Genomic DNA, 16,637 nt, shown 5'->3' with positions numbered 1-16,637 from the left:
AAGTAAAATATTAAACATAAACTAAATGAAAAAAGGATTTGTTAACCGTTAGAATCATTCTCTTTCTTTGTTTATGGACAGTCAGTATCTTATGACATTGTTTAAATGGTGTTGTTTTTTAATCTTGGTAGTGCAGATTACACTCATCCAGTTTATAGAGATTATCTGCCATATCCCCTAATTGGAAAACCAGTCACCCAAATTAGAAAAAGTTTTGACTTAAATTAACATGTTTATAGACACCCCTGTGTAAACATCTCAATTTGAATTCTGAGTTGGGTAGGTAGATGAATGGGTAGCTGGGTGCATAGATAGGCAAATAGAATAAACATGCATTCAGTAAACATTACTGAGAATATTCTATGTATCAGTTGTGCTAGGCACTAAAAATGGAGCAACAAACAAAGTAACATTCTAGCCCTTAAAAACTTATGATCTAGTAGGGGAAGTAGGTAAAAAGGCATTAATTGGTTGCACAACAGTGTGAATATGCTTAAAACTTTTGAACGGTATGCTTAGAAGTGGTTAAGATGGTAAATTTTGTGCTATGTGTTTTGGCCACAATAGGAAAAAAAGACATTAAAATAAGCAGGGGACCATAATAGCCTACAGACAGCATAAGTCCCAATCCGGCCCCCAGTAGAGACTTCCCAGAGGTAATAGTTAAGCTATTTTATTGTTTATGTGAAGGAGAATTCCAGTTATCCCATTATGTGTTTTGCCCAAGGCTGTGTAATTTGTGAGTGGTGGAAGTGTTGCTGTTTCCCACTTCTTTTCTTCTTTCGCCTAGGGCTTCCTCTTGTCCCCTCAGGCAGAACCACACCTTTTAAGTGGAGATAATAGTATCTCTTCTGTTTACTTCACAAATTTGTTGTAATGATTAAATAAGGTGTAGTGTACATGGAATCACCTTATAAACTCTAACGTGCTACACAAATGGAATTTATCATTAAATGAAATACAATTCTCTTTGCTGTCTAGAGCTGGCATATGTGTGTCTTTCTTTATGGAAAATCTAAGAGAAACCCTTGTGATCCCTTCAGTAGGGGCGTTATAATGGACAAGTACCAATTAGGAATGTGTTTGGCTTCTTGTTCATGTAACACAGATGTTCACTCACTGAACTTGATTCAAGTCCCACCGTCAAATTTTTAAAAACCAAGCATTTTTTTTAGAGAGACCATTGGTTATATATCTTATCATAGCCATAAAATTAAAAAAAAAAAACCTTTGTATTGTTGATACATATTAAATATTTATATCACTAATTTTCTTTTTACCAAAAAGCATAAAACAGGGAAATTTGGCATTTAGTGATGATCAAAAGTAGAATTTGCTTTCTATTGTTTTGTTGGACAATATTCCAAGAGGAAAAGTATCAGAAAACATACACTTTAAAAATAATCATTGAGCCAAAAGGATAGATTTTGTATGGTTAATGAGGTAGATCTTTTTCTATTGAATTTGTAAGTATTACCGTAAAGGATAAATTTTATGAGGAGAGGAAGGTGTAGAAGATGGTGAGGTATCCCTGTTCAGACTCAAGGATATGAGTCTTTTCAGAGAACTAGCCTACAAGAGTTACCATAGTAACTGCATTATTGGGGGTATTTTCAAGATTTTTTCAAAGGTTAGGTCTTATGATGAATGAAGGCACAAGTGTTACTTCTGTACCTAGAGTCATTTTTTTAAAGGTGAGGGAGGGGCTTAGACCCGTTTTAGGGAGACTACTTATTATATTTCAGCTAGCTGTCACTTGGTATAATAAGAAGGAAACACATTTTAAACATTTCAGTGTATTTTATTTTCCATCATTAATTTTAGACACAAAGGAATTTAGCTAGCAGCCAATCTCCATATTTTAAGAAATCACATTTCATTACAAGCCTAAATTTAAAGCCAACTCCTACAAGTTTTTTTGTTGGAATTAGGATTGGAGGAGACAAGAAAGTGTTTTAAATGTTTTTTGTATGTCCTTGAGGTTTCTTGGCTTTGGCAAGAAAAAGCCTGTGGGAGGTACAATAATAGAAAAAGCCATTGTGTTATTTCTGACCCGTTGATGGGGAGAGAGCGCACTTCATTAGACTTTCTGTTTTTCATTTACAGTTTCCAACATTCTAAAATATTCATAAATTCTTAGTGGATTTTGCTCTTTTGCTCTTCTCTGAATATACAGAAGAAAAAAAAAACCTTACTTTAAAAATACTTAATATTTTACTTTGGACTTTTTATTAGCATTTGCTAACACGCATTTGCTATTAGATTTTTAAAAATACTTACTTATGTTTGTTTGCTTGGTTGTTTTGCAGTACCAGTTCCCATCCAGACCCCTTCTTGTTTAACATTCTGTAAGGGGTGCTGTGCCCCCTAATGAGGATTCCTCAGCAGTAGTTCAGTGCCTTCAGAGCAAATAAGCATTTCATTGTTTTGAGTGGGCACACATAGTCCTGAAGTGCTTCCTCTCTGGGGTATGGCCAATATGTAACTGTTTTTACCCTGAATAATAGGCTGCTTTGCCAGACTTTCCAAATTTTAGTCTTGTTATAATAGAAACACCAATTTTTTAAAAATTCTCTAGGGAAAGTTTTGTTTCATTAACTTAAAAAAAAATTTTTTTTTAATGTTTGTTTTTTTTTTTTTTTTTTTGAGAGAGAGAAAGAGTGCAAGCTGGGGAGGAGCAAAGAGAAGGGGAGACAGAATCCGAAGCCGACTCTAGGCTCCAAGCTTCAGCACAGAGCCTAATGGGGGCCTCAAACTCACAAACTGGGAGATCATGACCTGAGCTGAAGTTGGACGCTCAACCAACCAAGCCACTCAGGCACCCCTCATTAACTTTTTTTTTTTTTTTTTTTTAACGTTTATTTATTTTTGACACAGAGAGAGACAGAGCATGAACAGGGGAGGGTCAGAGAGAGAGGGAGACACAGAATCCGAAACAGGCTCCAGACTCTGAGCAGTCAGCACAGAGCCCGACGCGGGGCTCGAACTCACATACTGCGAGATGGTGACCTGAGCCGAAGTCGGGCGCTTAACCGACTGAGCCACCCAGGCGCCCCTCATTAACTTTTTTTTTAAACACACACACAAAATTCTTAAAAACAATGCATTTAGGGTGCCTGGGTGGCTCAGTCAGTCAAGTGTCCAACTTGGTTTCAGCTCAGGTCATGATCTCGCGGTTTTGTGGATTCAAGCCCCACATCAGGCTCTGCACTAGTAGCACAGAGCCTGCTTGGGATTCTCTCTCTCTCCCTCTCTTTCTGCCCCTCCCCCATTTGCGCTGTCTCTCTCTCTCTCAAAAAATAAATAAAAACTAAAAAAAAATTAAAAAGAAAACAATGCATTTGAATAAATGCTTTCACTTTTTTTTTTTTTTTTTTTTTTAATGTTTGTTTATTCTTGAGACAGAGACAGAGAGTGAACAGGGGAGGGGCAGAGAGAGAGGGATACATAGAAACTGAAACAGGCTCCAGGCTCTGAGCTGTCAGCACAGAGCCCGACACGGGGCTTGAACTCACGAATTGTGAGATCATGACCTGAGCCGAAGTCAGATGCTTAACTGACTGAGCCACCCAGGCGCCCCTAAATGCTTTCACTTTTGACTTACTGTTGAAATAGCTCAAATCTTTAACCCTTTTGAAATTTGATATATTTGGCTGTAATTCCTCTAGCCTAACTAATGCAGACAAGAAATAGATTTTTTTTAAAGGATTCATTATTTGTCAATATTGGCTTAAATTCTGCCAGTGCTAAAATCAAATGTGATATTGTTTGTTTCTGATTATTAATTTGACTTTAGAAATATTTCTTGAGATGGTTTTATCTACTTGGCATTGTGCTAATTTTAAATGGTTTTATAAATATTATACCAACAATCCCATTTATATTTCACCTTAAATTGCTTTGCTTTAAAAGTATTAATTACAGCTTTGAATAAATTACATTTCCTTTGTATCTTCTTTGTCATGTCAAAAAAAAAAAAAACTTAAAAAAATAGTACATATCCTTATACCCTGAGATCATTTTTGTCGTCTTTTCGGTAGTCACCTTACACCTCTGTAGTCTACCATACAACTGGTAGATATAGTTTGTTAGCATTTCTGTATAAATTATGTTGTTTTGAAATACTCAAGCACAAAGTTTAAAGTTTAGAAATAACCTGTGTATTTCTTAGAAACAGGGAGAGAACTCTGTGATGCTTAAATTTAAGAAGTTGAACAGTATGAATTCAACTTATGGAACAATTTTACCTAACGGGAAAGGAATTTAAAGACAATTGCTTGCAAACAGAATTTTAAATTTTCATTTCAATTTATTATGTATAATTGTACATGAGAATATTGGTGGAAAGTATACACATCAATGAAAGTTATTGTGTCTAGACATTTTCAGCAGAAAGAAAAGAATAGGAAAAAATGAATAGGCAAATATAAGGGCTTAAGTAGTAGATTATATATGAATGAATCTCTTTGCTTCAGAGTTTTATAGTATAATACAGTAAGTATACTAATCACCTATTGATACATCATAATTCGCCCCAGAACTCAGTAGCTTAAAACAGCAGTAATTTATTCTCATTTATGCATCTGTGGGTCAGCTGGGAATTGGTGGAACTAGGCTGGACGTGGCTGGGTAGCTCTGTTTTAGGCAACTGTTCCTGCTGGGCTTTTGACTTTTCCCTACATGTTTGGTTTTTGTCTGTTATACATGTTTCACCATGGAGCCCCAACTAAAGGGACAGTACTTACCCCAAGGAAACTCTTCCCATGGTACTAGCAGAAACAGTTTCTACTGCATACACATTTTAAGCATCTGCTTTCTTCATAGCTGCTAACCTCCTACTGGCTTAAGCAAGTCACATGTCTAGGCCCAAAGGAAGTCTGCCCATCCTGAAGCCATTATTAAACCCAACATCTATGGGGCAAGAATCATGAGAGAAGAGTGTTGGGGAGAATGAATACTTTTAAACTGTAACCTAATCTGACACAAATCAATTTTAACTAATTTTTTAATTGGAAAAGGATATAAACAGATAATTTTGTAGGGTAATTAAGCATGGCTAATAAACATATGAAAAATGTTCTCCTTTACTGATTGCAAAAGAAATGAAAATTGAAATATTTAATCTAAGTGATGATGCTTATTGCTATCAAGGATGTGGAGAGATGAACACTCATTCTGTTGATAGAGTATAAATTGGTAAGCAATTTGGTAATCCTACCAGGAGTCTTAAAATCATTCATACTTTTTGAACTAGTAAGTCCCTTTCCATAACTTTTTCTAAGGAAATAATTAGAGAAGTGGCTAGAAGTTAACTTATGTTTACAGCATTATAAAGTAAAGAACTGAAATAATCTAATAAATGTCCATCAATAGGAATATAATATGGTACGTAGAATATTATATAGTAGCTTGTCAAAAGTAATGCAAAGCACCTACAAACAGTAGATGAAGAATAATGATATTATTAAAAGGTAATATTTATTGAATATTTCTGTGGGCCAAACAGTCTTTTAAGCATTTAACATGTATTAACTCATTTAATCCTCACAGCAGCCCTGTGAGGTATTAGAATCAGAGCTGGATGTAATTAAAGTGGCGAAAGCACATGTTATTCAGTAAGTTTTGAAGTAGAGGAAAAGAGATCTCAGTAGAGAGGTAGGCTCAATTCTGAATATAGAACAGACAAATGGGGATTTATAGCCAAGAAGAAGGGGCAGTGGTTGGAAAATTACTAAAAGGAAACATCAGGGGTGAGGGACGATTCTGGTTAAACTGACTTGACAGGAGGATTCTTGCTAAAAGGAAGACCAGAGTGATTAGATGAAGGGTAGAGGATAAAGAATTTTGATAACTAGAATGATCAGATATTGAGGATAAGGGGTTCTCTCTAAAATGGCTTAGTGAGATTCTTGCTACAACTAGGTGACATAGACTTGACAAGAACAGACACCAAGTTTGAGGCCTAGAGAGCTTGGAGGAGCCTAACTAGAGTTAGGTTAGGGAGTGCATCTTTGTCAGAGGTAAGCACTTGTCATTTTACAGGTGAAGAAATTGAAAACAGAGAGACTAAGTTACTTGCCAAAGTCCTACATCTGTAAAGTGGAAGAACCCAGGTTATGAATCTTAATAAAACAGTGTAGCCCCCCAAAATCAAGTAGCTGTTCAGTGACAAAGCTAGACTTCATACCCAGTGATTATTTTTAGTCTGTCATACTTCTAAGTTTATAGAATGCTCTGAGCTCTTCCCAAATGTTAAACTTGTGGTAAGCAAAGAAAGATCAGATAGAACGGTGTGGTATTGCTACATGTTTCAAATAAATTTGTTTGAGAAAGCACAAAGCTACATTGGGAGAGAATAATTCAAGCAGTACTTTTAAGAGGATAGGCCCATTTTCTGATCCTTTCATCCTAATGGCCACCACGTTCATGGAAAGCCAAAGACGTTGCCAGGAACAGGAGTCAAAGACATTTATTAGTAAGAGCAAAGTGGAGTCAGCCCAAATATGTAAGTAATTTCTCTGCCAGATAATTGAAAGTCATTCTTGAATTGGAAGGAAGCAAATACTAACATACTAGTGTTGTTTCAAGTGATAAGAAAATGTTTTAATATGAATAATTAGAGTTGTATTCTTTGTTAGGGTTTTAAAATTCACTTAAGAAATACCTGAAGGGTGCCTGGGTGGCTCAGTCGGATGAGTGTCTGACTCCTGATTTTGGCTCAGGTCATGATTTTGGCTCAGGTCATGATCCCAGGATCATGGCATCAAGCCCTGTGTTGCTCTCTGTGCTGAGCATGGAGGCTGCTTAAGATTCTCTCTCCCTCTCTCTGTCCCTCTCTCCCTCCGTTGTCTCTGTCCCTCTCCTCTCTCTCTCTCTTTCTCTCTCTCTCTCTCTCTCCCTTTTTCTCTCCCTCTCTCTCCCTCTTTCTCTCTCTTGCTCTCTCTCCTCCTCATCTTCCCTGCCCCTCTCTCTTGCTCATGCTGTGCTCTCTCAAATAAAAAAAAAAAAAAGGCAAAGAAATACCTGTGGTAACAATTAGGTATTTGTTAAAGCTGGCTATTTTCTTTTTTAATTTTTTTGAATGTTTATTTATTTTTGAGAGAGAGACAGAGCACGAGCAGGGGAGGAGCAGAGGGAGAAGGAGACACAGAATCTGAAGCAGGCTCCAGGCTCTGAGCTGTCAGCACACAGCCTGATGCGGGGCTTGAACCCATAAACAGCAAGATCGTGACCTGAGCTGAAGTCGGGTGCTCAACCGACTGAGCCACCCAGGCACCCAAAGCTGGCTGTTTTCTTGATATATATTGTTAAATAAGGAATGTTGCCAGCATGCTTCTTAGAATGTTGTGAACAAAATAGGAAAAGAAAGACTACTGGGGCGCCTGGGTGGCTCAGTCGGTTAAGCATCCGACTTCAACTCAGGTCATGATGTCTCAGCTTGTGAGTTGAAGCCCTGCGTTGGGCTCTGTGCTAACATCTCAGAGCCTGGAGCCTGCTTCGGACTCTGTGTCTCCCTCTCTCTCTGCCCCTCCCCTGCTCGCTTTGTGTCTCTCTTTCAAAAATAAATAAACATTAAAAAGAAAGTTTTTTTTTTTTAAAGAAAAGACTACTGAGCTAATGCTTAGTTTCATTGGTACTTTGAGGTATAAGATACAGTTTTCATGGAAATTTTTAAAGGAATTTTTCTTATATTGAAAGCAGTATTTTCTTCACATATTAAAAAAAAATAGGGCTGCTACTTAATAGGAGGGAAGACGAAGCATCTACCTAGTGTTTAAATATCACATGGATGTGTTTCCTCATGTAGTATTCTCAAGACTGCCTGTAAATACTTTTTAGTTGCTTCTGAATAATAACCGTAGGCATAATTTCTTTTAAAGCAGAATTGTATTGCTTGAAACTATTTTGTCTCTTCTCTCCTTAAAGGAAATGAACATCTACCAAACAAAGTGGAATACTGAAGCCTACTCAGTTTCATAGCTGGTGTAGAAATTACTGAATTACTGAGGAAATATGAACTGAAAGTCTAGGATCTGTTGTATAATCTTCTTTCCTTCTCAGTTGTGAATACATAAACAGTCCATGACTTAAGATGGTTCAGTTTAAAGATTTTTCGACTTCCTCATGATGTGAGAATGATATTCCTTCAGTAGAAACCATACTTCATGTTTTGAATTTTAATCTTTTCCCAGGCTAGCAATGTGCAGTATGATACTCTTCATGATGCTGGGCTGTGGCAGCGGCCACAGCTCTCAGCCAGCCACGCGGTCACAGGGGTAAACAACCAACACATGGAAATGTTCTGTTTCTCACTTTCAGTAGAGTGTTCAGTCAGTTACATGAGATATCCAACACTGTGTTATAAAATAGGCTTTGTGTTAGATGGTTTTGCCCAACTGTAGGCTAATGCAAGTGTTCTGAACACAGTAGATTAGGTATATTGAACCCATTCTTGACTCGATATTTTCAACTTCTCATGGGTTTATTGGGATGTAACCCCATTGTAAATAGAGGAAGATCTATATGACTAAGTATACTTCCTTCCTCAAGAACTGAAAAAACTTGATATCTAAAATCAGTGTTTTTTAATCTTTCATTAAACCTTCTGTTGCAGAAAGTACAGTGTCTCCACCTCGAGAGCTACATCCATCTCTGCTCAATTTAATCAAGTCTTCTGACAGTAGGAATTTCAAAAGCACCATCTTAGTGAAAGGCACTATATTGTGCTGAGGGAGAGAATGTAGGCTTTACAGCTAAGTGGACTAAGACTAGGTTAACTTAGTCACTTGCTAATTATGTCACCCGGAGAAAGTGACTTAACTTCTTAGAGTTAGAGGTTATAAAATTGAGATAGGGGCGCCTGGGTGGCTCAGTCGATTGAGCTTCCAACTTCAGCTCAGGTCGTGATCTCACGGTCTGTGAGATCGAGCCCTGTGTCGGGCTCTGTGCTGACAGCTCAGAGCCTGGAGCCTCCTTCAGTTTCTGTGTCTCCCTCTCTCTCTGACCCTCCCCCATTCATGCTCTGTCTCTCTCTGTCTCAAAAATAAATAAACATTAAAAAAATTTTTTTAATTGAGATAATAATTCCTACCTCAAATTTATTATGAGGATTAAATTGTGTAAATATAGCATAATTGATGGTAGTTGGTTATTAGTATCCTTTCCATGATCTGTGATGAAAGTGTGAAAAAATTCACATGTAAAATATTAGGAAAGGGGTTGCAACTACAGACATGGAGGAATTCAAAATAATTATGAGTAGATATCTGGATAAAATGCACAGTTTATTTTTAGGACATTATAAATTAGCAAAATAAATGCAGGAAAACATAGAAAATATAAATTATAGATTAAGGACAGCTTTCCTTATTCCTGTGGTTCTTGTTGAAGTGTCAGAACCAAATGTTTTCACAAGTGAAACCTTTCAAAACTTTGAGGAACAGTTTGTGCCATTTAAAGTGTTTCAAAACTTAAAAAAAGAAAGCATCTTTTTTCTTTTAAAAACCTGCATAATTCAGAGAAAGATATTCCTCAGTAAAACTATATAACCCAGTCTTACTCATGAGTATACCTACAAAGATTCCAAATAAAACATTAGGAGCTAGAACCCACTGGAATATTAAAACAATAATATACCATGACTGAGATACTTTAGGGATAGTTTACCATGTCACCAGACTGGAGGAGAACAGCCATGTGATCATCTCAGCAAATGCCAAGGAGACCCTGACTAATTAAGAAATATATATATATATATATATATATATATATATATATATATATATATTTGTAAGGATCCATCTTAAATATAGAAGTACTATATTTTTTATACACAGACACAGCTATCATGACTAAAGGTGAAATATTATAAACATTCTCATGGCACCTGGTTAGCTCAGTCGGTTAAGCGTCCAACTCTTGGTTTCTGCCCAGGTCATGATCTCACAGTTCGTGAGTTCGAGCCCTACATTGGGCTCTGCTCACAGCATGGAGCCTGTTTGGGATTCTGTCTCTCCCTCTCTGTGCCTCTCCTGCTTGCTCTCTCTGTCTCTCTCTCTCAAAATAAAATAAACTTAAAAAAAATTGTTTTGATAAATAAAATCTGGACTAACAAAGATATCTGTCATCATCACTATTATTTAACATTCTTCTATTACTCTTATGCAAGAAAATGAAAGAATATTAAAAATTTCTAAAGCAGGAATAAAAATTAAATGTCAAAATTTATAAATAGTGATTGTCCAATGTTATCACTTTATTTTCCTTTTTATGAAATTTTCATGGTGAATGTATAATCTTTCTATAAACAGGAAAAACAGTTGTTTTCATTTAAAAAAAATTAAAAGGCCTGCTGGAAGCCTAGGCCTCTGGGCCTGAGAGGGGCCCTGTGACTGGGAGCCGGAGGTGGGGGTGGTTGGCATCCAAGGGAGTATAGTGAGTGTCATAAGGCAGGGACGCCCCGAGTCCCCGAGATAGCCCCCAACGAGTTCGCGGTATCTTCCTTATATGATCAGGCCCCATTGCTGGTGTTGCCACTAACCCAGAGCCTGAGAAGATTATGAAAATGTGTCTGGCAAAGTGGGGCTGGGGACCAGGACCGGGAGATTAGGGGCAGCAGGTAGGCTGGAGATGAGGGAGCTTTAGGGAGGCCTCTGCAGCTGTAACTGTGAGACCTGGTCAATGATGACGTGACCACTGCGCAATCTGAGTTCTAGGAACCTGGTGATGGAATGTGCTCAGAGCGGACTGAGACCGGGCAAAAAGATATTAATAATAATTTAAAAAAATTAAAAGGCCTGAACTATATTTCTGAAGCTCTTTTAGCTCCTTTTTTTTTTTTTTTTAAAGTTTATTTTGAGAGAGAGAGCATGAGCAGGGGAGGGACAGACAGAGCTAGAATCCCAAGCAGGTTCCCTACTGTCAATGCAAAGCTGACCAGAGGCTTGATCTCATGAACCTTGAGAGATCATGACCTGAGCCGAAATCAAGAGTCGGAGGCTTAACCGCTGAGCCACCAAGGCACCCTGCTTTTAGCCCCTTATATTTTATTATTCTAATAGAGCTATTTGCCAGTACATAGCTTCTTGGCACTCATTATTTCATTTTGTATCTGATATCAAGCCTGAAAGGAAGTAAAACAGATACTATTTATTATATTTTTTTAAAGCTAGGAAGGTTAAATTGCCTGACCCAGGTCACATGGCAGAAGTAGCAAAACCAGAATTCTCTGTCCCTGAATATACTCCTTTTTACACACTAAAAGGTTATATTTCCAACAAGGCAGCATGATGTATTGCTGTGATTCTCAAACTTTAGTATGTATATGAATCACCATAGATTGTTACTTAAAAATGCTTTATTCTCAGGCCCAACTTCAGTTATTTTTAGTAGGATTAGGATGATGACTCCAAAATTTGCCTTTTTAACATGTGCCTCATGTTGTTTCTGCTGACCACACTTAAGTAAATACTAGTAGAATTTAAAGAATAGAAATTATAAATGGATATGGTGTTGAGGAAATATGGAAACTACTGAGTTTGGATATTGCTTCCTCCTACTGTACTGTGTAGGAGATCTTGGGCAGCCAAGCAATGAATGGTAGGGAAGCAATAGAACATATTAAATGAGAACATGGGCTTTGGATTAGTACCTTGGACATGTTACCTGATAACAGCAGTCCCCGTTTCATAAAAAGGCTCTAAGGAAATAGGTGTAAAGTTCCTTAGGGAGGAATGAGAAAGCAGGGCAGAGACAGACCAAAAGTGTTATTACTCTAATGGAAGTCTCAACAACAACCCAAAAAACTCCAGAAAGTATCAAGGATTCTTTACTGAGAAAAAGATTTTATGTTTTTCCATCAGCTTTTATTCTGCTTAAAGTAATTAGAGACTGTTTAAACTTTTTATTTTTAATTAAATCTCAAAGCGTATTGATGACTACAATTGACTAGATGGTTCCTAGAATAAGTATTTGGATAGATATTTCAGAAGTACTGGTAAAGTTTGAAATAATATAGGTTTTGCTCCTAACATTTAATTAGACAGAAAAGGTAATTTGAAAGAAAAGGTATTTGAAAGAAAAGAAATGAAGGTTTCTATAAAAAGGCATTACAGTCTTGGACTGTTTCACTCTGAGACTAAGAATTGTTTCAGATGGCATTTTTAGATCTGATATGTTATACTAGTATAGAATGTTGGCAAGTTGTATGGAAAATGGTGGAAAAGATTTTGGCATTCCCTCTCTCTCTAGGCATGCCTCATATTATATATATTCTCACTTCTTTTTAAATCTGTTAATTAGCCATAGTGTAGAATATATATTGTTTTTATTTTTTACATTTCTAGATTCCATTTTTGTGATCTATATTCTTTATTCAACTCTAATTACTGTACCCTACTATTATTGCTGCTAAAACCTTATCCAATCTTATTTCCATTTTTAATTGACTATAGCTTGTGTTTATGACTTGATTTTTTCCAGTTCAATTAAGAAAAAAGTTCCTAGTCATATGAATGTACTACCTGAAGCTTTCTTACAGCTTCATAAAATAAGCACTTGAGACCTTGTCAAAAGTTTATAGGATCCACGGGGAACCTGGGTGGCTCAGTCGGTTGGGCATCTAATTTCAGCTCAGGTCATGATCTCCTGGTTCGTGAGTTCGAGCCCCACATCGAGCTCACTGCTGTCAGCCTGTCATCACAAAACCTGCTTCCCATCCTCTTTCCTCCTCCCTCTGCCCCTCCCCCACTTGTGCTCACCCTAAAATAAATACTTTTTTAAAAAGTTTATAGGATCCTTATATTGCCTCTTTTTTTTTTTTTTTTTTTTTGAAAGCCAGAGAGAGTAGGGACAGAGAAAGAATCTCAAGCAGGCTCCACAGAGCCCAACACGGGGCTTGTCATGACCTGAGCTAAAATCAAGAGTTGTATGTTCAACTGACTGAGGCACCCAGGTGCCCCAGGATCCTTATATTTCTTTGTAAAGTGATTATGGTTGATACCATTCCATTTACTTAATAAATGAAACTGTGTCTCTTCGTAGGAGAAAAGGCAGAAACACATAATTTTATCCACTCCAGAAATATTGTTATTTGGTTGTACTATTAAATGAGTTTGGAAAGGCAGCAATCAATCACTGAAGAGATCCTTTTATTATTGACAAGCCAATAAATAAGAATTACAACAAATAGTAAATTGAATATAAATACAACTTAGTAGTTGAATTGCCTTCTTGTTTACCTCTGTCACATCTATTTTATTCAACATTTATAAAACACCTAGAGTGTTTTAGACTGTGTTTGATGCTAGACATGTATAGATGAACACGACATATCTTTTAAGACTCCTTCTGGAGCTCCTAGTTTCATAAGGGAGAACAACAAAATAGAACGTAAATTATCAGTATTATGTAATGTACTGAGGTGGTTCACAAGAGGGAGTGGTTAACTCAGTAAGGGTTTTAGACAAACAGCCAAGTTATATTTTTTAATTAAACTTTTTATTTTGAGATAATTATAGATTCACATGTAGTTGTTAGAAATAATAGAGAGCTCAGGGAGCCTGGGTGGCTCAGTTGGTTAAGCATCTGACTTTAGCTCAGGTCATTATCTCACGGTTTGTGAGTTCAAGCCCCGCGTTGTTGGGCCTCTCTTGCTGACAGCTCAGAGCCTGGAGCCTGCTTTGGATTCTCTGTCTCCCTCCCTCTCTCTCTGTCTTCCCAGGGCTCCCCTGCTTGTGCTCTGCCTCTCTCTCAAATATAAATAAACATTTAAAAAATGTTTTTAAAAATAGTAGTCCATGTAACCTTCATACAGGTTCTCCAATGATATTACAAAAGTATGTACAATATCACAATCAGGATATTGACATTGATACAGACTAGTACAGAAAGTTTCTATCACCACAAGGATCCCTCATATTACCTTTTTGTCTTCCCTCCTACCCCCACTTTCTCCCACCCCCCTAGCAATCCATTTAATAATTTTATCATTTCAAGAGTGTTAATATAAATGGGATCATATAGTCCTTTTGAGATCTGCTTTTTTTCACTTAGCATAATTCTCTGGAGATTCATCCAGGCTGTTGCACAAATCAAACTTGTTCCTTTTTATTGCTTAGTAGTGTTTCGTGATGTGAATATACTATAGTTTAACCATTCACCCACTGAATGACATTTATGTTGTTTCTAAGTTAGTTCAGGCTGTTATGGACATAGCTGCTATAAACATCCATATACAGGTTTTGATGAACATAAATTGTCATATCTCTGTGATTAATCCCCAAGCGTGTGGTAGCTGCATGTTTAAGAAAAACTACCAAACAATTTTCAGAATGGTTGTACCATTTTACATTCTCATCAGCAATGTATGAGTGGTCTGGTTTCTCTGCATCCCTGCCAGCCTTTGTTGATGCCACTTTTAAAAATTTTAGCCATTCTGATAGGTGTGTGATGATATCTTATTGTGGTTTTAATTCTGTTGCACATCTTTTCATAGGCTTATTTGGTATGTATATCCTCTTCTGTAAACTGTCTCTTCATGTCTTTAGCCCATTTTTGAATAGGATTGTTTGGTTCTTTATTGAATTATTAGAGTTCTTTATATTTCAGATACTAGCACTTTGTTAGATAACATTTACAAGGATTTTTCTTCTTTCTAGTATTTTTAATGATTAATGGGCCTGAGTTTTTAGTAGAGTTTTAGATTTGCGGAATAATTGAGCAGATAGTACATAGAGTTCCCTATACCCGCCCCACCCCGTCCCATCTCATTGTCATACAGTTACCTCGGTCATTAACATCGTGTATTACATTAAAATTAACTTTTTATGTTGTAGAGTTTTGCGGGTTTTGAAAAATTCATAATGATACATATCTACTGTAACAGTTTCATATGGAATAGTTTCATTATCCTAAACATCCCCTATGTTTCACCCATTCATCTCTTTCTTTCCTCCTTCTTCCCCCTGAGCAACCACTCATCTTTTTACTATCTCTACAAATGTGCCTTTTCCAAAATGTCCTGTTGTTGGAGCCATACAGTGTGTAGCCTTTTCAGATGATTCCTTTCACTTAACAGTAGGCATCTAAGGTTCTTCTGATGTCTTTTTGTGTCTTGATAGTTCATTTCTTTTTATCGCTAAATAATGTTCTGTTGTACCACTTTTGTTCATTCATTTGCCTGCTAAAAGGCATCTTAGTTGCTTCCAGTTTTTCATAATTATGAATGAATCTGCTGTAAATGTGTGCTGGTTTTTGTGTGGTCATAATTTTTCAACTTAACCTAGGTGTACAGTTATGATAAGGTTATGTTTAGTTTTTTGTAAGAAACTGCCAAACTGTCTCCCAAACTGGCTGTACCATATTGCTTCCTATCAGCAGTGCGTGAGAGTTCTTGTTGCCTGCACCATGTCAACATTTGGTAGTCAATTTTTGGGGTTTTAGCCAGTCAGTTAGGTGCATAGTGGTATCTCATTGCTGTTCTACTTTGTAATTTCCTTTTTTTTTTTTTAACTGTTTATTTTTGAGAGAGAGAGAATGTGAGCAGGGGAGGGAAGGGGTGGAGAGAGAGGGAGACACAGATTCCAAAGCAGGCTCTAGGCTCTGAGCGTCAGCACAGAGTCTGATGTGGGTCTTGAGCTCACACACTGTGAGATCGTGACCTGAGCTGAAGTCGGACACTCAACCGACTAAGCCACCCAGGTGCCCATCTACTCTGTAATTTCCTAATGACATCTGATGTTGAACATCTTCTCATATACGTATTTGTTATATGTGTATCTTCTTTGGTCAGGTGTTTGTTCAGACCTCTCTGCCATTTTTTAATTGGGTTATTTGTTTCATTATTGTTGAACTTTAAGAATTCTTCGTATATTTTGGATACAAGTCACTGGGTAGTATCTGCAGATATTTTTTCCCAGTCAGCAGCCTGTCTTTTCATCCTCTTAACATGGTCTTACACAAATCAAAAGTTTTTAATTTCTATGAAGTTAAGCTTATCAGTTTTTCCTTTACAGATCATGCCTTCGGTTTCAAGTCCAGGAACTCTTTGCCTAGCCCTAGATCCTGTAGGTTTTCTGTGTTTTTTTTCCTAAGAGTTTTATGTCTTATTTGCAAGTTTGTGATCCATTTTGAGTAAATTTTTACATAAGGTGTATGACAGATTGAGGTTCGTATTTTTGCCTATGGATGTCTAATTGCCCCAGCACCTTTTATTCAAAGGGCTATTTTTCCTACATCAAATTGCAAATTGCCTGTGTGCCTTTGTCAAAAATTAGTTGGGCATATTTGTGTGAGTCTATTTCTGAGCTCTCTATTCTGTTCTATTGATCTATGTATAAGCGTGAGGGGTACAGTGTGTTACTTTGATGCATTTATATATTGTAATATGATTGCTGATACAGCATGATCACATATAATTATAGTACGATATTATTGTCTGTTGTTAGTTCCATGGTTAAATTTATAAGTATTTTATTTTATTGTTTTAATGCCATTATGGGTGGGTTGATTTTCCTTATTTCTTTTTCAGATGTTTCATCATTAGTGTAAAGAAATGCAATTGATTTGTATATGTTGATTTTGTATCCTGCTGATTTATTGAAATCATTGATGAATTCCAACTGTTTTTTGACTGTTGG

At 36.8% G+C, this 16,637-nt stretch overlaps 1 protein-coding gene and 2 non-coding genes across 3 annotated transcripts in view; all 3 read left to right on the top strand.

The window, feature by feature from the left end:
• XPR1 (xenotropic and polytropic retrovirus receptor 1) overlaps positions 1–16,637 on the top strand; it is a 215,277-nt gene that overhangs the window by 172,765 nt on the left and 25,875 nt on the right. The window lies entirely within an intron of this gene.
• Positions 10,457–10,598, top strand: LOC115505754. The gene has a single exon (XR_003966121.1).
• Positions 10,675–10,755, top strand: LOC115505743. The gene has a single exon (XR_003966110.1).

Source organism: Lynx canadensis, chromosome F1 (assembly GCF_007474595.2).
Source record: "Lynx canadensis isolate LIC74 chromosome F1, mLynCan4.pri.v2, whole genome shotgun sequence".
NCBI classification, from domain to species: domain Eukaryota; kingdom Metazoa; phylum Chordata; class Mammalia; order Carnivora; family Felidae; genus Lynx; species Lynx canadensis.
The sequence above is the reverse complement of the archived record's forward strand: the minus strand, read 5'-3'. Positions and strand labels throughout refer to the sequence as shown.